Genomic DNA, 23,803 nt, shown 5'->3' on the forward strand with positions numbered 1-23,803 from the left:
TAATAATCTCTACAAAGTAGTCACTTAGAATAAAGCACGACTCTCACCAACCCTACTCTAGACATTCTATTAAAGTAGCCTAAGATCATACTGTGTTTTTTTGGAAAGGAATATAACAAAGTTGTTCATATTAAATTTTAAGTTAACTTAAGGATTGTGTCTCTTTTTTTCCTACCCCTACACCTAAGCCATTTCTCCACTATTCTGTAATACATAGTATTATATATAATCCTATATAATACAAGCCTAATATGCTAAGTATCCAACCGTTCGTTCAAACGTTCAACCAGTCGCTATGACATGCACTGACCTCCAGAGGGCAGATGATCCGACTGGTAGGTTAGCTTGCTGCTGGGGTCCAGGTGATAGGGACTGGGTAAGACAGGCTGGACACACCCTGGAGCCCTCCCACAGTCCCTCCCCTGCCGGCCAACCTCCTGTGGTCCCTCCCCAGCCGGCCAGCCCCAATTGGCCCCAACTGGGACTGGGCGAGATGGGCCAGCCATGCCTGGAGCCCTCCCGCGCAGTCCCTCCCTGGCCCCAATTGTGCATGGGTGGGGCCCCTTGGCCTGGCCTGCACCCTCTCGCAATCCAGGACCCCTTGGGGGATGTCCTCAGGCCAGGCAGAGGGACCCCACCAGTGCACAAATACATGCACCGGGCCTCTAGTAATATATAAACTTGTTCTCAATAAATTTTATCTTCTTGGTCAAGTCCATCATTCTAGTATGTTTAAACCTTTTTTGATTCCTGTGTCTGTCACCTAATAATTTTAGCCATCCTTCCCCAATTGTGTATTATCTACAAATCTGATCAGTGTGCCAGCTATATTTTCTTTTAACTCTTTGTTTACGTAACATAAAGCTGAAGACTGATTCCTAATTCCTATGGCATCCCAGAATCTTCCTTCCAGGTTAACACTTTTTCTCTTAAACACTCTTTTAGATGGTTGTTAAACCAGTTACATATCAACATAACTATATTATCATATCACATCATTCTTGTTCATTTTACCCTCAATTATATCATGGCAGACCATGCCAAAAAGCTGCATAAAATTAAGACACTTATATTGTGTGATTAATAGTCTAATAATCCTCCAAAGAAGAATTAAATTAGGTTAATCTATAATAAAATTATTTTTTTTGTAAACTCAAGCTGGCACCTAGGGATCAACATTTTTCCTTCTGAGTACTGAATAGCCATCTGCTAAATCATCTAACCTGAAATTTTACTAAAGACTCACCAGGGTAGTGAACAAGAAAGAGAATCTACAGATGTTGTTACCTCAGGCTCAGTGATCTGTTCTCTCTTCTACCCTCATTCTCCTGCCTGAAGCTCTATGTCAAAGGATCCTAACCAAGCTGCAGACATAGGCAGAGGGGAAAAACACCAACAATGGGTTTTCCATGTTTAAGTGCAGTGCCCACCCAGCTCCTGTTCCCAAATGCCTTTCCCATGTTCTTTATACCAATAAAGAGGAGCAATTATTATCCACTGTTTGTTAATTACCTTGAAATGGTTTATACTAAGGCTTCACCTTTCCATTCTCTCTAAAAAGAAACAAATGCTAAAATCTTAACACAGACATAGTCTGTGAGCAAGAAAGAGAATGGCTTGAGATGCAGCTGTACAATAATACCTTATAGGCTTCGCTTTCCACCCTGTCACCTAGTTACTACCAATTATACGTATGTATAGGCTTTAGCTTTTAAAAAATCCCAAAGTGCTTACCATGATTCTTCAGTTAAAAAAAAAAAAACACCAAAACAACAAAATTCAAATGTAAGTACCAATGCTTAGTTCTTCGGCAGTAAATAATCATACTCAATAATTATGGAATCCACAGGCTGATGCTCTACCCACTGAGCCAAACTGGCTGGGGATGCTTACCTATTTTTAAACACATAAAAAGAACAACAGGGAGATTAAAAATGGCAGCAGAGAAAGTGGATGCTGCATGGACCACTCCCAGGAATAAACTGGAATTACAGCTAAAATACAGAAAAACTTTCTAAATAATCAAAGGAAGACTCACAGGAGAGAACCCTGATACCCAAGGACTGAAAGTGAAGACCGTATAGACAGTGGCAGGAGGAGCAGAGGCGTGAAAGAGCTGGCCAGGAGCCCACAGACAACAACTGAAGTCCCAGAGAGATATCTCAGCTGTGGGTAATTGCCACTGAGAACTCATCTGATATTTGATGGGCAGAGAGCACCGGAACTGAGAAGGGTATCCATATAACATCTGGCTGTGAAAAGCAGCAGGGCTGCTATCTGCCAGGCAGCGATGGCTGGGAATTCAGGCACTCTCTTAAAGGGACAATGCACAAATTCCCAGTGGAGCCACCCACCTTGTACTTCAGCAGAGGGGGGGCAGAGAGGACTGGAGCTGTGTAAGCAGAAGCCAGGATTGGGGACTCAGGGGTTAAAGCTCAGAATGCAGACACCCTTGGTTTCCTGTGTTGTGTTATTTCCTCATGCAGCAGAGGACATCTTTCCCACATAGACATTTGCTATATAGGCGCCTTGCCTGGGGAGAAGACTATTGGAAAACACCTTCCCTGAGGCCACTTAAGAAACTAAAAATAACAATTAGCCTCCAGGCAAAAGCAACTGCTCCACCTGTTGAAAAAAATCTCAATACACTTGAGAACGGTTGCCTGAGGGCAATTTAAGTCGGAATCCTATCACTCTATAGGCAGAGGTAGTCTCTGGAGGCTTTGAGTCTTTGCCTGATCTAATTAGTCAGAAACAGCATTTTACACTGTCCTGCACTAGAGATTGAGAGGCATGGCAGATCTACCTAATACATAGTCACAAACCCAAACAGGCAGCCAAAATGAGAAGACAAAGAAATTCCCTAAATGAAAGAACAGAAAATTCTCCAGAAGAAGAGATAAATGAAGGAGAGATAAGAAATGTATCTGAAACAAAGTTCAGAGAAATGATGGTAAAGATGCTCAATAGCATGAGAAAAGATATAATAACTATGAAATCATAAATAAAGAATGACATAGCACAAATAAAGAACACACTGGAAGGAATACACAGCAGATTAGGGGAAGCTGAGCATCGAATCAGTGAATTAGAAGACATATTTGAAAAAATCACTAATTCAGAGAACCAAAAAGAAAAACAATTAAAAAACAGGAGGATAGCTTAAGGGAGCTATGGGACAATGTGAAACAATATTAGAGTAGCAGGTGTGTCAGAAAAGGCAGAAAGAGAGGAAGGGATAGAGAATGTGGTTGAAGAAATAATGGCAGAAAACTTCCCTAACCTGATAAATGAAAAAGTCACATAAGTTTAAGAGGCATATAGAACCCTAAGCAAGAAGAACCCAAACAGGCCCACGCCCAGACCCATAATAATTAAAATGCCAAAAATTAAAGACAAAGAGAGAATTTAAAGGCAGCAAGAGAAAAGCGAACTATAACCTACAAAGGAGCTCCCATAAGGCTGACACCTGAAGTACTCAAGATAATAGAAAGCAAGGATCTGAAACTAAAATTACTAGATCCAGTAAGGCTATCATTCAAAATAGATGGTCAAATAAAGAGCTTCCTGCACAAAAAAAAGGCTAAAGGAGTACATCACCACTGAGCCAACATTACAAGAAATGCTAAAGGGACTGCTGTAATGAGAAAAAGAAACACAGAGAGAAACCTAAGCATACAGAATTAAAAAGGCAATATATAAGTATCTCTCAATAATAACCCTAAATGTAAATTAATTAAGTGCTCCAATCAAAAGGCATAGGGTAACTAAATGGATGCAAAAACATGACCCAACTATATGCTGTCTACAAGAGACCTACCTCAGAACAAAAGACACACACAGAGTAAAGGGATGGAAAAGAAATAAAAGCTGGAGTAGCAATACTCATATCCAAAAAAATAGACTTCAAAATGAAGGCATTCACAAGAGACAACAAAGGTCACTACATAATACTATACTAATGGGAACGATCCAACAAGAGGATATAACTCTGGTAAACATATATGCACCCAATATATGAGCACCTAAATATAGGGTGTATGGGTGGGAGGTAATCAACCAAAGACCTTGTATGCATTTATGCATAACCCATGGACACAGACAATAGGGTGGTGAAGGAATGGGGGGATGGGAGGGTTGGAGGGGGATCAATGGGGGAAAAAGGGGACATATGTAATATTTTAAACAATAAAGAATTATTTTTAAAAAGAATAATTGTGTGTGACAGATGAGAATTTAAAGTAATGAATCTTAGAGCCAATAGAAGGAAAAAAAAATACAACTAATTTATGCTACAAAGATAACTCTAGCATTGGTTAAGAAGCTTCATAACTTCAAATATTAATTCAGTCTTTTCAGTTTTTCAGGTTTATGGATGAAAAATGCTTCTGATATTGCAATTCACTTAAATATTTAAGTTTCTACAATGGATCTATCACTATACATGTTCCTAGAAGGTCCTACCCTTAGTTAGGAAGCAGTGTCTTGCAAAAGAAGCCATCTTAGCAAGTAAAGAACTGGTTATCTGACAAAATAAAGAAAATCCAGAATAAAAATACATGGAATACTATACTCTCTAATGATATGTTCTAAGTAAGACACTCGAGGCTCGTTGATTAGAGCATCGTCCGATACACCAAGGTTGTGGGTTGTAGGTTTAATCTCTGGTCAGGGCACATACAAGCAGCAACCAATGAATGCATAAATAAGTGGAACAACAAATCAATGCTTCTCTCTCTCTCATCAATAAACAAATAAAATAGCTGCTGAACTTAAAGGATTTTGTTTGTTTATTCATTTTTGCTTTTGTTTTTTGACTAATTGTCCCGTTAGGAACACTGGCAAAATTGATTTAAATGGTGTTAAAAGTCAAATCACTATATCTAGCTACCATTCAAAAAAAAGAATTATTTTTGTAATTTCCTCTGAGAATTACAATCAGTTCAAATTCTCAAGGACATTTCATAGGTGGGGCATATATTTGAGAAGAATCCAGAGCTTGGCATGTAACTGCAAGCAAAGCAGGTAATTTCAAGGAAAGGCATCATATCCCCAAGGCTAAGGTGATAGCATAATACAGAAAATTCCAAATGAAAGTTCTCTCTACAGTTGTAGCCTTATAATGGGGTTGCCACCAACCCCACTGCCTCTTCCCGGCAATGAAAAAGTCATTGTGCTTTTATAAAAAGTACCTCATTTCATATCAAAATGCAAGGTCAAAAGCCAGTAACTCATGTAATATTTTTTAAAACATCTTTCTTTTTTTAAAAAAAAAATGTGTCAGGAATTTCTATTGTATTCTGAATTATGTATGTCATGACTTTTAAAGAAGAGTAGAATCATAGAATTTCAGAGTTGAAACCTGTGATAACATTTAGTCTAAAGCTTTCATTTTTCAAAGCTCCTGAGAACATAAAAGATTTACCTGAAGTCAAGCAGCCAGTTACCAGAATTAATGACGCCATATAATTCTGTCACCTCTATAAAATAAGACACTAGGTCCAACAGAACACACTGATAATCTCTACTATACACGAAGCATGCTTTTCCTGGCAAACCACTACTTCACATTTGAAGTGTCTACTAATTAGGAAATCAAATCATTTCCACATAAACAAAATGAAAACCTCTCTCTGCAAACTACAGAAAAACGGGTGCTGAAGTTATATGGTACAAACTGCATTTTACAAACCACAGTATAATAATCTAAGTGTATAGTAATCAAATGTCATCACACAAAATTAAAGATAAACTCAACATGTCAAAACAGAAGATCAAAGCACTTTTAACACTGCAGGGGCCATCACGTTCCATGGCCCGTTCCTTGATCACGCCTGTAATTCGCACAATTCAGTGAATCACAGTGCCTCTGCCTGCTGCAGTAGAAAAAAAACCTCAAAAAACTTTTTTTTATTGATAAACATATGAAATATGCTCAAATCATGTCTGTGAAAAGATTAGTGTATCACCACTTTTCTATTAAACTTGATCCTGGAAAAAATAGATAAGATGTTTTTCATTCTCAAAATCAGATTCTGATCTAAGCATACATTTTTGAGTTACAGGAAGTGTTCTTGGCTTAATACTGTGGCAAGGAAATAAATCATTTAATAACCTGGCATTTCCTGTTTATTGGTTTTTCTTTGTTTGCTTTGTATTGTTTTGTTTTTAAGACCTTCCAAGGCAATGAAACACTGCCTATTACCTGAACAATTCAATAAGAAAGAAGCAAGGATAGTATCATTTGGCATTGTATAAAAAACTCCCACTTCGGTTATTTTATTCCTTTAAACTTTGGCTGAACCACACTGACTGTTATTTCACTGAGGAAGCGACTGCCAAGTTATCCACAGGCACATACACTGAGACGAACCACAGTATGGAGACTGTCAGCCGTTACTCCTAAGAGTATCCTCACGGCAGTGTGTGCTGAGCAATGTGGAGCTATTCAGTAAGCTCAGATAAATGTGGAGTTAGATAGACCTTCAGAGATAAGTAATCACCTGGGATAATAGCCGCTTCCAAATGAGCTCTGAAAGTCGATACTAAGAAAACCAGTATATTAAATGCTCTTCATCAAAACAAGAGAAAATGATGTAATAAAAGTTTCTGAAATCCTAATCCTAAATAACAAATTCAAGCTTACTCTGGACCTTTACAAATAAGTCATGGGTTTCAGAGCCTCTAAAATGCTCTTTTCAGATGCTGACTTCAAAATTAAAAACTTCTGACTTGTGCTTGTCCCTAAAACTTTGGATAAGTCACTTTCTTATAACTTTGCTTAGATGATAATGAAAGAATAATTATGGATAATAAAAGACCTTTTCTTGACAACCTTAGATATTTCCAATCTCGTGAGACATATTTTTGAAGTCTAAGATATTTCATACTAACTTCAGTGCCCAATGAAATACCAGGTCAGATGCAAATGCTATTTGGAATTCTGTTTATGGAAAAGAGTTCTAATATTACTGCTAAGGGTTTTCGTAGGGAATTGATGAAAACAACACAGGTCAATTAGTACAGGATTCATAGTGTTCTGTGCATGCCCCATATTACATTACACTCTGCAGTAGCCAATTTCCTTCAAGTCTCTGAAGAAAAACATAATGCTTCTATTGTTACCATAGCATTTTTTGACATTCTTAATTACTGAGATTTAATTAATCTGATACATTTTTCTCTGTATGTTTTAAAGCATCCTTTTAATCTAGAATAGGTAAGAACTTTTGGCTTATGAATATATTTAATTTTTGTTAAAGGCAAAGTTTATATGTGCTTGAAGGCATGAAGAACGAAAATGAACAAGAGGAATCATTTCTGTCTCCAAGGAACTTATAGTCTAGTTTGGAAAAGAAGACTTACACATAAGCACATAGCATATGTATGCACACATACAGAGATTTAAACTACAACAAAGCCGGGGAGATCAAGTATAGTGGAAATAGTTAGGCAAACCCAAATGAGGCATTCCACAAAATTAAGGACCTGTACTCTTCAAAAATGTCAATGTCATACAAGATAAGCTAAGAGTCTGCTCTAGTAAAGAAAACTAGAAACATGACTAAAAAAAAAAATCGTATATCCCCAATTACCCATAAAGGTCATACTGGGATAATAGCTAAAATTTTAATCTGAGCCATATACTAGATAATAATACAGTATGGAAATTGATCAATATACTGTGGTTATGTAAAACAGTGTCATTATTCTTAATGGACACTTTGCTAAAATATTTAGGGTGAATGGTCACAACCTCTGTAATTTATTAGCAAATGGTTCTGAACAAATGTATAATGATATATATATATTTGAGAAAGAAAGAGGAAATGTAACTCAATGTTAACAGTAGATAAAACTATGTGAATGTCATATGGGAGTTCATTATACCAGATATATATATTAGACTCCATTCAAAAGAAATAGAAGACAGTGCTTCCATCACACTAACATACACTTGAAAAGAAAAGAACACACATACAACAATTTTTTAAAATCTTCAATTAATCAACATAAATGTAATAGAGTAGGAGTGTGGTTGAAAAATACTGTGGAAAAACAGGGCCAAATGAGATTATCACAAAGACTCCTTACAGGAAATTATAAATCAGGTTTTGAGAGAAATATTAGTGAGATTACGATAAATGAGATCAGTTGATGGGAGAAGGCATAATGTTGTTTAAGAAAGATTATCTTATAGCAGCAGCAGGACAGATTAAAAAGGAGAATGACTGATGTTAGGGAGATCAAGGAGAAGACTATTGCTGTAATCTAGGCATGAGGTGTTGGGGGCCCAGACCAGAGTCGTGGCTGTTGAAACAAATGCCTTGAGATGCCCAAAGAATCTGAAAGCAAAAGCAGTTAGTATTTAAAATGTTCAGATCGGTTAGAAATCAGAGTTAAATGCTATATGCTAACTGTATTTAAGTATTTTCCAATCATATATGAGTTAGTTGCATTTTTAACAATTTACTTCTGTGGGGCAAAAACAACACTGCACACTCATGTTGAACTGGGAGGTCCCAAGGCTGCAGCGCTGTTTACAGTGAGCTCGGAGGGGCTGCCACTGCCAACCCTGCCCACGCTGCAGCTTCATGTTTATAAGACAGCGTGTCGGTGAAGTACATTTTCCTTTCTTTTTTTTTCCTTCAGTAAAATGAGTAAGCTAACTTTTAGCATATGGAAGCATTTTCATATGGCAAGTCCTGGTGGGGGTGGGATAATTTGCAAATGCCATCAAACAAAATATGTACTTTCAAATGAGGCTGATTAGACAAGATTTCATGTGGCAAAAGCTGTGTGCAATAAGTTACTTCCTTTATTCAAGAAGGGAATATTCAAATTTGCATCAAATGCAGCAGAGTGATCAAGGAAGATGGAACTAAGCAAAACCCAGGAGATTTGGTTTTAAGAATATGATTGAAGATTTTCAGAAAAGTATCTTATTTGTGTCTTGAGGACTGAAATACAAACATTTATTTAGTTATTGTTTTTTTATAATGTGTTGACTTTATGAATACATTTAAAAGGATAAACAGTCCTTTCAATGCAGAGGAAAAGACATTGCTCTAGCACAAAGTATTTAGTTTTTATTTTAAACTCATTTTAGAAACTTTAAAGGGTGGCAACAAGACCAAGATGGACTAGAATGCTTTGAGGTTGACATCACACTGCTGCTCCCTGACACTTTTTCATGTTTGTCTCTGTCCCTCCCTGCCTCACTCTCTCCTCCAACTTCTTACCCACTTTTACCTTTAAATATAGCTGGAGATTGCTCACTGGGTAGATAAGTGGAGCATATGTGGAGAAGTACAGGATGAATAAAGAAGAAAACCAAACCCGGCCGGCATGGCTCAGTGGTTGAGCATCAGCCTATGAACCAGGAGGTCACGGTTCAATTCCCGGTCAGGTCACATGCCCACATTGCAGGCTCAATCCCCAGTGTGGGGCATGCAGAAGGCAGCTGATTAATGATTCTCTTTCATCACTGATGCTTCATTCTCTACCTCTCCCTCTCCCTCTCCCTTCCTCTCTCTTCTTCTTCTTCTCTCTAATAAGAATAAGAATAAGGAAGAGGAGGAGGAGGAGGAGGAGGAGAAAGAAGACTCAGATGTAATAGAGTTATTACCACCAGATTGGCTATTATGAGAAGGCCCCCAAGTGCAGGGGTTCTAGAGGAAGGAACTGCAGAGGCAGGATGTATGAATTGAAGTGATCTGGGCAGTAACCACGTAAATTCACAACTGATATTCTATTATCTTCTCCAAGCTACATGTTCAGAAGTGATTACTGTAAGGATAAAAGGCAAGAATCAAGAGCTTTAGCCTTTTCAATTTCCCTTAATTTCTCTACTTCTAATATTCCAGTGCTAAAGTTGGGACTCTTGACTGAAACACCTGATATTATAAATAACCCTAAAACACAAACCTAATAAGAATTACAGATGGCTGTAATGAAAATTTGAATGTTCCTCTTTCTAACTATGACCGAATACCCTACCTGTGGCTTTAGGAGGGGGATAATGAAGAGAGAAAGGTAGAGAAAGGGAGAAAACAGAGAAGTTTTAAGCAGATACAAAGTAATATTAATAGAAACTAATAATGTGAATGGTGTTCCATCTCAGCAAAAGCACTGAACTAAAGTTAACGTTACCAAAAGAAGCTAGGCTTCGGCTCCCACTGGCTCCTGGGCCTCATTCTCCAGAGCTGGTACAAAATACACCGAGAATATTATCGAACACAATTAACCCCAACATTATTTTCAGACTATATGTGTACTTGCATTTTGATTATTATTACCTGCCTTTAACTTTTCTAGATGAATGAGAAGATGCTGACACAAAATTTTAATTACTGCCCTTTCTTTGTGAATTGAATCCATGAACGTTTCAAGAGAGAGAAGATAAAAGTACATTCCTTGTTCCACTTATCTATGCCAAAGGGCTTGGCCAGACCCAGAGCTGGGGCAGGCTAGGGATCAGAGACCTTGAATTGCTTGCTACTTAATACCTGTTCTGCTCCAGGCTACACTGAAGCTTTAGCTTTGATAGTTCAAGGCTAAAAGCCAGTTTTGATAGTTGGCCAGAGGGAACATTTTTAAAAATTAATCTCTTTATACAGGAATACTTCATGAAGATGAAGTGTAGTTCCAAACTATCCTAAGTCCAAGTTTATCCTCATTTATGGCTCTGGGAGTTAAAATTCATCCAGCAGCACCACAAAGAGCATTTTTTACAGCTGAGTCAAGTTTTCTAATTTTCAATCAATCAACCAACATGTACTTAAAGGGTTCAGTATAATAGACACATAAGTGAAAGGATTTTGCTCTGAGATCATTGAAATTCTGGTTAAGATGGAAATTAACTCAAACTAAAGATAAAGAAATACACTGTTTGATACTGAGCATTAATATAAAAGAAATTCAGAGAATAAAAGTTAAACTGAGCCAGGAAAGTTCAAAATGGCTTTGAAAGGGCCTGGCCGGCGGTGGTTCAGTGGTTAAGTGTCGACCTATGAACCAAGAGGTCATGGTTAGATTCTAGGTCAGGGCACATGCCTGAGTTTCAGGCTCAATCCCCAGTGGGGGGCATAAAGGGGGCAGCCGATCAACGATTCTCTCTGATCATTGATGTTTCTATCTCTCTCTCCCTCTCCCTTGCTCTCAAATCAATAAAAACATATTTTTAAAAAAAGTTGAAAGGAACGTAACAAGATATGAGATAAGAAACAGAATAGTAAGATACAAAAAAAAAAAACAACAACAACAACAAAAACAACCAAGGAGAGAACGCATTATAGGTGAGGGACAAAATTAATAATAAAGTCAAGAAGTAAGACTGAACATAGTATTAAGGATGGGGACAGGGATTGGTATAAGATATAAGGAATCAGTTTAAGTAAAGTATGTGTTTGTTAAGAAACATGGTTGAATAAATAGGTATATGGAATGCTTTGAATGGCAAGAAGACCAATATAAACTTAAAAATTAGGCCAATGAGAGTCACAATTGGTCATTGTTTAGGGAAGCGGCAGCATGAATTTCTTTAGAGAGAGTGGTTTAACAGCAGCATAGGGTAAAGATTGGAAGCCACAAGAAGTTGGTGGAGCCATTTAGGAGTGAAGTGATGAGAACCTCAACTAGAATAATAGCATCCATTTATGAAGCATCCAACACTATCTACTGAATGCTGAAATGTTTATCACGTGAATGTGAATAAGACAGATAGGGTAATCAAAAGACTTGTATGCATGCATATAAGCATAACCAATGAAACCAGACAGTAGAGGGGTGAGGGCCTGTGCTGAGGGGTGGGAGTGGCTGGGTAGAGATCAATGAGGGAAGAAAGGAGACATATGTAATGCTTTAAACAATAACGAATTTTTAAAAAAATAATTTAAATTTAAAAAAACACTAAAAAAAAGATAAGAGTATTACTGGCCCACAGAGACTGTGAGATAATAAATATTCATTATTATAAGACTCTAAATTTTAAAGTAATTTGTTAAAGCAATGGATAACTAACACAGAGGTGAAGCCAGCAGAGGGAACACCAAGTAAGGTTAGAGAAGCAAGAGAGGAATCAAAAAACACACTGCCATTGAAAACCCGGGAGAAGTTTCAAGTAGTAGAGAGGTAGACAGTCAAGGTCAGATATAAAAGAGAAATACAGGATGATGTAAACTTGAAAAAATGTTATTGAACTTGGTATAGTTCAAAATTAATTAAAATGAAATAATGTAAAAGAAAGTGCTTTGAATGAACATGTTGTTACTTTCCTCCTTAAGTGGAGAATGGTAGGGAAGTAGTGTAGACAGCGACAGATACCATAAATTTAAACTTATATTCCTAAGTCTATGGATCAACTAGCAACTGATTAAATGGCTAGTGAAAAGCATGTCACATGTACAGTAGTAAGTATTTTTTTTAAAAATACACTTATTTTGATCTAATATCCTAACTTGAATCCTATATTCTCCCCATAACAAAATATGAATCTTTGAATTTATTCAAACCTCTATCACTCACCATATGGTGCTAGAAATTATTATTTACATGCTTGCCATCCCTATTACAGGGAAGTTCCTCCAAAGTAGGGACCTGTAACTTACTCATCTTTGAAAGCTCAGTACCTAGAACAATACCTAACCCACAGCAGCTGTTCAGTTGCTAATAGAAAATTGCTGAATGTAGTAGAAAAACAATGTCTTTCCAAACATTCATAGGTCATTTTTGAGGAATTAAGATTTTTCTCCCATTTCTCTTTGTTACATAGTATTGCTTCACTATATTCTCTACTTAGCAACTGTCCACCTCAGAAAATTAGTTGAGGTCCTTCTATCACATGTTCTCTTCTGCATTGATATTCTACATATTTCACTTCTAATATTATAGACACTTAAATGTCCCTTTCCTATTCATTAGTAATATGCAATGAATTAAACTCAGTATTTGCTCAGAAGATGAATCTCCAGAAAAAAATAAAAGTAATAACTAAAGACAAATGGGAGATGAGTGAAGGATGTACTATCAATTGTTAGACACCAATCAGGTAAGTGATTCCTGTATCTGCTTTTGCATGAATCCCTTGGGTTTCAATTTCTTCATTTCTGCAAGTTCAGACTCAACCCTAACTCAATTCTAACTGAATTATATTGAACTGAACAATATTTTTTTCATGTCTTTCTTCCCAGATCATTCCAAGTTTTGGTTTAGGATGTCAAAATATTTGAGTATATCAAAATCTAAAATTTGCTATTTCCTTGCCCTCAAATTCATAATTGCCTGAATAAAGTAGTTAAGAGGTTATTTTTTAGGAAAAACTTAAGTAGAAGCAGAAGAAATAAGAAAATAAGGTAGTTATAAAAAATATTTTTAAATTAACATTTAAAGTACACATTAGATGTTTAATTTTTTAAAAGCCTATTTAAAGAACAAACCAACTAAATTTTTAGCTTTTAAAAAGGTCCTGATACACCAAATTAATCTATAACTTTGCCCATTAAAATAGAAATAGACTACTACTAACCTTAAGGAGTTATAATCAGGACAAATTCTTACATTGAGAATGTTTGTGGGCATTCACACAGAACAGCTGCCACCCAGGATGGCTAAAATAACACAAATTAGATGTAATTGAGTTAAAGGACCACACCAGGTTTGTAATTCAATTTGTTCTATGCGGTTTAGGTTTGGGTTTATTTTTCCCCTCCAGCAAACCACGGTTTTAAAACCTCATCAAATGGGAAGTATAAAGAAATAGGAATATACATTGCAAATATTTAGCACGAACAATTTACATAAAATCTACTGTAACAGTTTAGACGTTGATTTTTTTAAAAAACCTGAATACAAAAAGCACTTATTTAAGCTTCCTTTGAGGGTCCTACTCACTAAAACTTCTTAGTGTCCATTTTTCACTCTACCATCATTTATCCTAGCTGTAAGGTGAGTTAGGTTTTGAGCTAGTTTCCTAACTTTGTTCACTTTTTAACCTACAGGTAAAGTGTAAATTCCAGGTTAGAGTCAATGCCATTTACAGAGCTCAGTTCAAAATCTTTAGGGTCATTAATATGAGTCAAGGGTAACACCAGAATTTTACCACAGCGGACTTTTCAGCAGCCTCAGATATAGTTGATTAAGCACTGCTGATAGATGTGGCTAATTACACTGTCATCACTGTGTTGATAATTTTGATTTCTATGGGTCTAACCAGCATAGACCTATCCCTAAAAGAATGTTTAGATAAGATGTCCTGAAACTGACCAAACCCAAACCCTTGATGGGAATCCACTCATACAAGGCAATTTGATCACTGAGGGATATTTAAGGAAAAGAGTTCGGCTTAGAAATCTGTTGCCTCTCACTGTGCCCTTTCTGATAGAAGTCATGGATTTGAAGCAAAATTTGAGGTGAAGAACTTTCCAAGTAAGTAGGGTGCACAACCAGCTTTCAATTCACGCCATGCTAATAGTTCCACATAAAACCAAAGGGTCTGATATAATTAACGGGCTGCATTTCAGAAAATCCTGTTTAACGAGATTTCTCTGATAATTATGGTTTAAGCAGAACACAGCAATGGGAGTGTGTATCAACTTGTAACTAATCAGAAATAAGCACACCTTTTGTTGATATTGATTACCTATAAATTATTTGGATTCTTGCATGCATTAAAAAGTCATTTTGTCCTGGGAAGAGAACACATGAAAACTTTTACTGAGACAAACTCTTGCCTCCTCAGTTTTTCACTCTGGCAGATGCAGACATGAAAAGCACCTGGCCTAATAAGTCTTCCTTGCGTAGCACTCCAGAACGCACCATCAGCCTATCCCCTCCAAACCGAGATTTCCTAAAACTCTAAAACCACACCCAAGGAGCTTAAACCTCTTAGGTGGCTCAGATAGTAAAGTTATCAATCATTTCAAATGAAGAGGGAAAACGATTTTTTTTATAAAGAATAATATTTTATTTAGCAATATTGGTATCAGGGGGACGGAATTTTTCTAAATTAAGAGAGCTCGCTATTTAGTCTTCTGCCTGCTATCTGACACCACCTGAGGTATGCCATAAATCTTCCTGAAAGACAAGGCTGAGAAATACTACTGGCTAATTATAGGGGTCTCATGTATAAACCAGATGCTGAATTGCAAGATGGTTCAGATTGTTGCCAGCTAGAACATGCATGAGGCACTCAAACTATCTTGGGAGCCTAATCACTATTTTTATGCCAAAGGAAAAAAAGTGGTTCCATTCTTAAAGGTAGAAGAATGCACAAATGTGGCAATGCTATCTTCCTGTCTTAAATTCATTCACAGTGAAAGTAATCTCTTTAACTTAAAAGGTTTGCCTCCACTGAATTAAATAAATCTCCAATTATATAACCATTATCATTTTACAGATGAAGAAATGAAGGCAAGGCAGAATGATGTGATTCATCCACGTCCACATGTAAAAATTATATTGCAATTAGAAAATAAATATACAACTCTTTCTCCCAAGGCAGGATGACATAACATGCAGGCATACAACATAACATACAACATTCACACAGGAAGAAAAAAAAAGTGCTCCGGGAAGTCTGGAATACATCAAGAACTTTGTATTCCTCAAGCCCAGGGCAAATCCTATCCCTCTATCCCTTACACTTCATTCCCCTCACCATTTTCCAAATTTTCTATGATGCTATTAAGCTTCTGTTATTTCAATAGTAATTTTTAAAGTAAAAATTTAGCTTATGTTTTCGAGTAAAGAAAGGAAAAACAACAGCGTATCTTCCCCATTGCCCTTCTTGATCACTTGACTGATTTGAATTCTAAAGTTTAAGAGGAATCATATAAGTAACGTTTATTTTTTATCTGCAAAGCCATATTCCAAGGCCAATTCCACTAAATCTACAGATAGAAAGAAAAATGTTCTATGGACATAACAAACTTAAGTTGGAAACTAAAGCAAACACCAGCCATCTTTTTAAATGCATATGAAACTGCTGGATAAGGAAATATACCCTTCCTCACCAAATCAGTTCATAATGTCTCGCCCCGGTTGAGATTGTCAGAAGCATTCCAGAGCAGTTTACCTGCTGAGTTATAAACATGGCCAATCCACTTCTCATAGGTTATACATAGAACAAGTTTCATGTGTATTTATAAATACTTTGATTGTGAAATACATACTTTAAAAATTATAATCTTAATTTTTTACATCACAACAGAATGGCCTCCAGATGCAGAAAAGACACAGCAAACATGACTGCCTTCATGCCATCGTGTGTCAGTATTGTTCACCCGAGGGACAGGAAGCTTTGGAAGAATTTTCACACCCCCTGGGCTGATGTCAATTTGGAAAGCAGTGCACTGAGAAAAGAATGCATTTCTTTAAAGTGTCCCCTCAGAGAAATAGCTCCTTTCTACAATTTTTTTTTCTTTAAAGAGAAAGTTTACTGGTGTTTTGTATCAACTGAAAGAACAGGTATTTTTCAAGGAGTTTCTTACATGTTTCTTATAACAAAAAGCAACCAATCACAAGAAGGTGAAAAGGGGGATTTAGAATGAGAATCTGACACAGTAAGTCCACAAGAAGGGTTAGAATTCAAGTAAAGTAGCAAATTTTACATATGACTTTCTATTCCAAGAGTATCTAAATGACTACTCACAGAGAATATTTGAACAACATAAAATACAAATATACCAAAACAACAACAACAACCGAAACTAAAAGATAGGTTGCTAATTATTATAAAAGGCGCCAAATGACTAAGAACATTATAGTTGGAAAGAGCCATATCCAGCATCCATGGGCTCCTGCAGTGTTACAAACCTTTCACTTTTCTATCAGTCTTCAGCATTGTTCTACCTAACATAGAACACTCTTCACTGGCCTAAGAGAAATAATAAAAACTTTAGGTGACCTATTCTGGGTACTTCTCAAGAAATGTCTTAAATAACCACCCTGCTGCTGCCATTAATTTATGTAGAATCTGTACCAAGGAGCACAGTATAACAGGCAGTGATTATCTTTATTTTTTTTACAAAACATCCCTGGGTAAGTTAAGAGCCAGAAATAATCTATTACATGTTACAGATGGAAAATTTAAGAGCAAGGAGTGACCTGCAATCACAGAGAGTCAGTGATGGGCTGGGGCTGATTCCCTCAATTCCTGACTCCTCACCTTTTGCTCCTGGTATATGATGGTACCTCTTAAATCTTTAAAATCAAAGCATATAATAAGTGCAAATGTCTCAGAACCTCCCACTCACTTTGACTCAGTCCTATACTTCTTTTTGTCGATAACATAAAAGAATCCTAGAGGTGTAAAAGCCCTAAAAGAGCATATAATCCTCTCATTTTACAGATTTCAAATTTGCTTCTAGAATTAATTTGGGAATTTAAATTAATTGCTAAACAGAAGCAATTGAGAAGAGAGGACTTAGACATATGGAAAAGGAAAAACCAGATGTATATATACCACAAAGATCCCTGGTTCCATTTAATTTCCAGCGATGCCAGTAATTGGGAGGGGGGTTGGGGGGAGTAAACAGAGGGGAGAGGGTGTTAATGTCAGTGATGTCCTTTGAACTGTGTCCAACATTCTAATTTTTAAGGAAAACATTCCTCCCCGAGCCAACAATTGCAAGCTTATTCCTTACGTAATTGGCATCAGAATCAATACGTGGTTGCTGTAATTTTCCCCCCTTTTACCTTCTAATTGTCCATGTGAGACCACCAAGAGAAGAGGAAAAAGTCAGGCTAGCATTAAAGATGATATCAGATAGTAGAAGCTGGAAAAAATGTGATAAATCATCTATATCTACCAATATGAAAAGATCTCCAAGATACATTGTAAAATCTAAAAAGCAATTTTGCCAAATAAGAGGCAGTATGATACTGTTTTTGTGGGAAAAGTACACACAAACACAAAGCAATAAAGCAATACTATATGTCTTCCTTTCATAAGCTTATTTATCTGCCAACACCTCTATTTCTAAGTCAATGCATAGAAAAAGGTCTGAGGAACAGATGCCAAACTGAAAATAGGCATCATTTTCTGCTCTTGGTGGAGAGGTTACTGGGATTGAAAAGGATGGTTGTGAGGGGAACTTAAAGTGCTCTCCATAGATATTCTGAATATTTTGAATATATTAATATATTACTTACACAATAAAAATTTTTTTAAAGAATCAAACATGGACAAAATGGACAAAAGTTAATCAAGAATGTGCAAGGGTTAGGTAGAATCATGTCTGGGCACGAGCATGGGGAAGCCTCGGTTTCCTCGGGAACTCGAAGTAAAGAGCTGCTGTTTTCCTTCAGTCAGTTTACTCCTTAGACTCGCCTTCTCTGGAACCTATTCTCTAGACCAGCGGTTCTCAACCTGTGGGTCGCGACCCCTTTGGCAGTCAAACGGCCCTTTCACAGGGGTCACCTAAGACCATCCTGAATATTGATATTTACATTACGATTCATAACAGTAGCAACATTACAGTTATGCAGTAGCAACGAAAATAATTTTATGGTTGGGTCACAACATGAGGAACTGTATTTAAAGGGCCAGAAGGTTGAGAACCACTGCTCTAGACTCTTTAACAGGCATCAATGAGAAGACTTATCTTGTGGGCTCTGATCCATTCTTTGCTCCTTGGAAAGTGAATTAAGGTAGGAGTCGTAGGTAGATGAGGGTAATGGGTTTTCTTGAGCTTAACTGCTCCACTAGGAATCTACTATGGCTCTTTTCCTCTGTCCTCCAGCTATGATATATGAGTGGGCTCCTGACTACGTGTATCAATAGGAAGGAGGCCTCCGTTGAACGTCGTTACAAACCAGTTTCATCATTGCTCTGGCCCCAGTGCCTTACAGAGCCAAATCCTTCCTCCTGGTTGGCCTTGGAAAGAAGTAGTCTGCAGTTACTTGCCCGAACTCTTTCCTAATGGTTGCACCTATTGCCTGGTTCTGGGAACATGGCTTGTTTCTTCTGTCCTATTCTGTCAAAAGTGTTCTTTGTAAAATCTTGGTTTCTTCAGTTCCAACACATTAGCTCCAGCGAAGAACAGTGTGATCAAAGCTCAAAGAGAAAAAGCAAGCTCAAGGAACTATGAGGGAGTTGGTGGGACAAGAGTAAACGTACTTCTGTGCTTAGCAACAGAGAGTTGGGAAGGGAGAAAGTGTGGTAGAAAATGAGTGGAGAAAAAGTAGATGGAGCCAGACTATGAACCCCGTGCGTGATAAGCTAAGGAGTTAGACTTTATCCCTTAACATAATGTGGACCCATCAAAGGTTTTTAAGCCAGAGAATGACATGATCCGAGCTGTCTTTAAAGATAGAGATTTGAGAGAAGTAGGGAGGATGGACTGGGAAATGGAAAGCCTGAAAGGGGAAAAGCAGCTCTCCTAAGAAAGGGACTGAAAGATAAAAGGGCCTAAACAGGGCAATGGATATGAGAACGGAGAAAAGGAAACAAACATATTCAACAGCAATTTTGGAGACAGAAGAGACAGCACTTGTCGATAGATTGTTGTGGAGACTAAGGGAACATAAGGACGCAAGATGAATATGAGGCTGCCAGCTGAGAGGACCGGGAGGCCACTGAAGATAGAGAATACAGGAAGGGAGGGGCTGTTTACAGAGTGTGTGGAAAAATGAGTTTTGGGTTTGTGGAACTGCATGCTAGGATATCAACTCTTTGTAAATTCCAAAAAGATAAGGATCTTGTTTGCTAATTTTCTCTGTGCTATACCTAGTGCCATGCCATACACATTTACTCAAGTTTGTGAGGATAGTGATAATGGCGTTCTCTCCCAGGATAATTAAGACTTCACAATAATTAAGGTATCTTTTCAAAGTGCCTATGTAGAAAGGAAATATGAGACGAAGTGGTTTATCCTACTTTTCTGTCAAATTTCTTCTTTCGTTGTTTCCAGAATAAATTTCCAATAATAATAGGGCTTTTAACAAGAAGGTCCATTGCTAAAAGCAGCCTCAGGCAGACTCTAATACCTGTCACAACTTCACATTCTACACATTCCATTAATCAAGCAACATCACCTTTCATTCTCTTTCTTGTTCAGGAACCTGTACTACAACTTAAGATTCTAAAACCTGCCACACCCAATGGTCAAACATATCAAAGACACTTAAACAATTTGAAATAAAGAAGAAACACTGCTGTTTTATTTGAAAAACCTTAGAGGGGGTGAGGGGATATAGGGGGAAAAAGCACCATTTGTTCTGGTTAGTGTTGTTATGCATTGTTTTCTGGGGTTTGCCTTGTAGGCATGTTGAAATCATAACTAAATAAATCAGCTCCAGCTACACAAAGAAACAATACTCCCTTTCCCCGTGGACGCCAGAAGGGAAAATGGCATCTTCTCCATGATGTACACACACTTTGGAGCTGCTTGGTTTTTAATCCTCTGCCAAGTCAAGTTTTAGTTTTATTTTAATCTCAGTAACCACAGTAAATTCCGAATCTTTGACAAGTAAATGCTTTTGAATCCCACTCACTTTCCTTTCTAACTCCTGGAACTTCAGAGTTCAAAAATGCCTGCACTGCTGATCCCTTTTCATGAGGAAGAAAATACATACACTATAAATTAGGTCTAGTTCCTGACATTTACATGTGAAATAGGTTAAGATAAAATTGTATCTTTCTTGGCCATCATTTAAGAGTGTGTGTGTGTGTGTGTGTGTGTGTGTGTATTTACATGTACTATTGGAGAAAGAACAGCACAGGAAATCAGGAGATCTGGGCTCAAGTCTCATTCGTTTTAGTCAAGCAACTTAAATTGGTTTCCTTGTATCTAAAATTTAGGAAAGTTGACTGGATGGTTTTTATATGCCCCTCCCTTTCACATTAAAAATTTGACTCAAGATTATGGCTATTACCTGATTTTTTTTTTAACCATGGAAAGCAGTCACTCAAAAAAATATTCCGAAGAAAACAACTAGTTTTTATGGTATTGGAATAAACCTCAGAAATTACCTAATTTGTACAGCTTTGAAACTATATTCCAAGAGTTATAAATTGTTTTATTTATTGGAATGTTCTACAGTTTAAAGAAAAACATTGCAAACTACTCATCTAATCCAACTCTGTCATTCCAAATGAAGAAACTGAGATCAAGATTGGAAGAAGAAATATAACACATCGATAAAATATGGTGCAACTCTTAAACATGATGGCAAGAGAAAAAGGGTCATGAAACGCTTTAGAAGAAATGAGGATATAAAACTGTGTATCAAAAACATGTAGGCATACATCTATTTTTCAGGCTAATAAATTCATTTTATCACTGTCACTAAAACATAGTCACTATTAATATTCAAATAATATAAAATAATAACAAATGAAAAATGAAACAAATGATCCTACATCTCACCATGGAGAAATATTCGGTATTAACATTTAGTGAGAATCACTCCAGACAGCTATTTCACCTATACAGAGGGTAGATGAATGAACAAAAATAAATTTATTATTTCTGGGATAAGAGTGTTACTTGCTTTTAAAAATTACATATATTTTTTTAACTTAAAATTAATAGAAGCTAAAATGATACTTAGGAAAACTTAAGCCTTAAATTCTTCACTCCGAGAATATTAATTGTTAAAATCCCTCTAACTTTGAGGAAAAAACAAGATTTAAAAAGCTGTATATCGAGCTGGTACCCTTGACTGGAATCGAACCTGGAACCCTTGGGTTCACAGGCTGACACTCTACCCATTGAACCAAACCGGTTAGGGCTAAAGCTATTTAAAATTTCAGACAGTATTGACTAAATTGTTGGTATGAAAGATAAGTAGATTAATAATTTCCTCTTCCTTTCCACCTATCTCTCAATTTTTGTTTTACTTGCCATGATGTATAACATTTCCATTCTGTTCTGTTACCACAGCGTCTGGAGTTTCTAAACCTTAGGTTTATATGTAAATCTACTTAATATTCACAATCAGCTTTTATTTTGATTCATCTCTTGGTTGGCTAAATTTAATAGGTAGATTTTCCAGTGAGATCTCACAGATACTATATTCTCTGAATTCTTTCACATTTGAGGATTATGTGCCTGTCACCTTCATTCCTCAACTAGAAGCCTGGTGCATGAATTCATACATGGGTGGGGTTCAGCTGGTCCACCCCAATCAGGGTGGCCAAGTGGAGGCAGGGCCAGCCAGGGGGAGGAGCCACAGGCAGTTGGCAGGCCAGCCCCGTCCCCTATCGGGGTAGGAGGGCCAATCGGGGGTGGGGCCGACCAGGGGGAGGGGCCACAGGTAGTTGGTGGGCTGGCCCCACCTCCTGGTCAAATTCCCAGTCGAGGGGACAATTTGCATATTAGCTTTTTATTATATAGGATTATTATATAGGATGACATCCTGACTAGGAACAATGTTCTTGGGCAATACTCGCTTTCATCAAAACTTTGTTGACACTGCTCCTCTAGTATTTCACTTTGTTGTGATGTCTGAGACCAGTCTAATTCTCTCCCTTATACAAGAGTTTTGGTATTATTATTATTACTATTTGCCAGAAAGACTGAAGAAGTGTTTCCTCAGTAACAACCAGGATTCTAGTTGATACTGATTCTTTTTTTACCAATTTCTGTATTCAATGTACATTTTTGATCTGCAGATTTAGTTTTCAATTTCAGTGAAGTTTTGCTGTATCACTTCTCTAAAAACTTTTAGTTCAATCTGTTGGGTCCTCTTCCTCACAGACACCAGTAATCCTCTTGATTCATCTTTGCGTCCTATCATTGTTATCTAAACTGCTTTAGTCTTTTATACCTGTGTTTACTATGATTATTTCCGGCTCTTGCTCCAAAGCATTAACTTTTCAGCTACCTCTATTCTATTCCTTACTGGTTCCATATCACTTAGTTCTTCAGTGGTGTTGTGCTAGTCTTCAATTTTCCTCAGTCCTGTGAAATCTCTTTTTCATCAATACAATACTATTTTTAAAGTTTTATTATTTGTAAATGTAAAAAGTATGTGTCAATCACATGTTACATAAAAATACTGATACCAAAGAAGGGAAATAATTTGTCTAAAAAAAGTTGGTGGGATGGTATCCTTCAACTACATTATGCTGTTTCTAAGACATTTGCTTGAAATGATAGCTACCGTTTTAAGAGAAGTGAAGTATCCAGCCAAGGACTAAACATCTTTACATCAATGACCCAAAATGTATAATTTTCCAAGAATAATATTTTTCCTCAAGCTACATGTAGTTGTAGTCTTTGAACAACAGGAAGTGTCGGCAATCTGATCACCAGCACACAGTCTGCGTTTCAGACAGAGTGAATGTGAGGGAAAACCTCTCCTGCTTTCTTCCTGACTGGTTTTGTTCTTCTATTTCAGGGGTTCAGCAATTACAGACCTCATACAGTTTCTCCATCAGAACTGCATATAGAGAAGGAAATTCCTCTCAGTCTGGCAAATTATTGCTTAATATGTCTAGGCTCCACTCCGTATTCTTTAAAAGATAGCTCTCTTAAATGTATTTCCTCTTAGATATACTGAGGGTATATTAATATACGTATACTCTGATGCTAGCACATTCCTAAAACCTTGGGACAGGGTCCTGGAACAAAAACCTATTTTTTCAAAGTGAAAGATAAAAACTACAGGCTCCGAAATGTTGTTTATCTGAAATATTGAACTAAAAAAACAACAAGAGCCTTCATTGATGGTTAAGAAAACAAATGTGTTGCCGAAACCGGTTTGGCTCAGTGGATGGAGCGTCGGCCTGCAGACTGAAAGGTCCCAGGTTCGATTCCGGTCAAGGGCATGTACCTGGGTTGCAGGCACATCCCCAGTA

At 37.1% G+C, this 23,803-nt stretch overlaps 1 protein-coding gene and 1 long non-coding RNA gene across 2 annotated transcripts in view; both read right to left on the reverse strand.

The window, feature by feature from the left end:
- RAD51B (RAD51 paralog B) overlaps positions 1-23,803 on the reverse strand; it is a 516,647-nt gene that overhangs the window by 420,089 nt on the left and 72,755 nt on the right. The gene's annotated exons all lie outside the window — the stretch shown is intronic.
- Positions 13,500-23,803, reverse strand: part of LOC107182645 — an 11,731-nt gene continuing 1,427 nt past the window's right edge. Inside the window, exons 2-3 of the long non-coding RNA XR_001513371.1 lie at positions 21,369-21,426; positions 13,500-13,607 (exon numbers count right to left, since the gene is read on the reverse strand). This is a non-coding gene — a long non-coding RNA (uncharacterized LOC107182645). The remainder of the gene's footprint in view (positions 13,608-21,368; positions 21,427-23,803) is intronic.

The sequence above is a fragment of the Myotis davidii genome, unplaced genomic scaffold (assembly GCF_000327345.1).
Source record: "Myotis davidii unplaced genomic scaffold, ASM32734v1 scaffold17, whole genome shotgun sequence".
Classification (NCBI taxonomy): Eukaryota; Metazoa; Chordata; class Mammalia; order Chiroptera; family Vespertilionidae; genus Myotis; species Myotis davidii.